This window comes from Orycteropus afer, unplaced genomic scaffold, assembly GCF_000298275.1.
Source record: "Orycteropus afer afer isolate SDZICR_OR568_19922 unplaced genomic scaffold, OryAfe1.0 scaffold00064, whole genome shotgun sequence".
Taxonomy (NCBI): Eukaryota; Metazoa; Chordata; class Mammalia; order Tubulidentata; family Orycteropodidae; genus Orycteropus; species Orycteropus afer.
Window position 1 is genome coordinate 7,208,829 of NW_006921651.1, and position 261 is coordinate 7,209,089.

Sequence of the window (261 nt, forward strand, 5' to 3'; positions counted from 1 at the left end):
TTGGATTAATTGTTTCCATGTATCTCCGGTTTTCTTCATTCTTCTTTGCTCTGGATGAGGAGAGACTCATTGTTGGATCTACATGACCACTTGCAAGTTTTTAAGATCCCAGTTGCTACTTGCCAAAGTAGGATGTGGAACAATGTTTTTATGTAGTATGTTATGCCAGTTGAGATTGATGTCCCCTGTGACTATGGTCCTGAGCCCACAGTTTCAACTACCTGCTCCTTCTGGGTAGCTGGCTGTAGCCAAGAAGTGACT